A 1,255-nucleotide genomic window follows, 5' to 3' on the forward strand; every position below is an offset into this window, starting at 1 on the left:
GTCTAAACATGGTTCAGGAAAGTATAGCAAGGCCGACGATTACAACTAATAATTTTGAGATCAAACTGGCAATGATAAAAATGATCCAAAATAATATGTACTTTAGGGGCACTATGATAAAGGACATTCACCAGCATTTGAAACGATTTCTCTAACTCTGTGATACTTTTAAGTATTACGGGGTCACCGATGATGCTATTTATCTTCAATTGTTCCCCTTTTCTTTGATTGGTAACGCCTTTTCTTGGTTTGACTTATAGGCACCAGGGTCTATCACGACATGCGACAAAATCGCTAGAAAGTTTTTACAAAAGTTCTTTCTGATTAGCAAAGCGGTTCAACGAAGAAGAGAGATAGCTGTCTTTACATAGATGGAGGGAGAAAGTTTCTATGAGGCATGGGAACGCTTCAAAATGTTGATTCAAAACTGTCTGCAGCAAGGATTTCCTAAGTGGATACAACTACAAGTATTTTATAATGAGTTGGATGCAAACACACGATTTAGACTAGATAGAGCAACATGAGGAGCCTTTATGAATAGTACGTATGAGGATGCGTATGAATTTTTTGAAAATATGGCATTAAACTCTTGTCAGTGGCCAAATGAACGTTTCACATATGTCCAGAAAATCGCTACAGTCAAAGCTATTTAAAAGGATGATAAGTATCAACAGATAGTGGAAAGATTAAACCGTATGGAATCTGTTTCTACACCGTCTATGTATGGAGTAGACAAGCCACTCTTCCAGTATATCAACAATCCTATCGAGGATGTGAATTACATTGAGAATAGGGGTGGAAACCTTTATTTGAATACATATAATCCCGACTGGAGAGATCACCCAAACTTGAGATGGGGGGAACAAAAGAAGAGGTAACAATTCAAATCAAGTTAAAATTACTAATTACCAACCTCCTTTTTTGCAGAAACCCTAAGACTAAACCATCCCAAGTGACCATACTGCATGTGGTTAATGTCTGGATAGAATTGAGGAAGAGATGCAGTCAAAGAGAATAGATGTCAAGTAGGTGCAGTATGAGTGCACCAACTCAACAAGAACATTGACCAAAATTGAGGATGAAATGAGCCAATTAATGAGCATGATGGGCGATATTAAAAGGAAAATTGGTTCTAGCATTCCCAATAACATGGAAGATAATCCACAAAAGCAAGGTAAAAAGTATGTGAAAGCCATAGTATTCTGATCGGGCAAGGTATTGAGTAGCCCAAAAATACCTACCCCAGAGGTAACTA

The 1,255-nt window shown here is 37.6% G+C and overlaps 1 non-coding gene across 1 annotated transcript; it reads right to left on the bottom strand.

Moving 5' to 3' along the window:
* Positions 1-339: 339 nt before the first annotated feature.
* On the bottom strand, positions 340-445 carry LOC121223913 (small nucleolar RNA R71). Its single transcript, XR_005921379.1, has one exon. It is a non-coding gene; the product is annotated as a small nucleolar RNA R71 (small nucleolar RNA).
* Positions 446-1,255: the final 810 nt, after the last annotated feature.

This window comes from Gossypium hirsutum, chromosome D11 (assembly GCF_007990345.1).
Source record: "Gossypium hirsutum isolate 1008001.06 chromosome D11, Gossypium_hirsutum_v2.1, whole genome shotgun sequence".
NCBI lineage: Eukaryota > Viridiplantae > Streptophyta > Magnoliopsida > Malvales > Malvaceae > Gossypium > Gossypium hirsutum.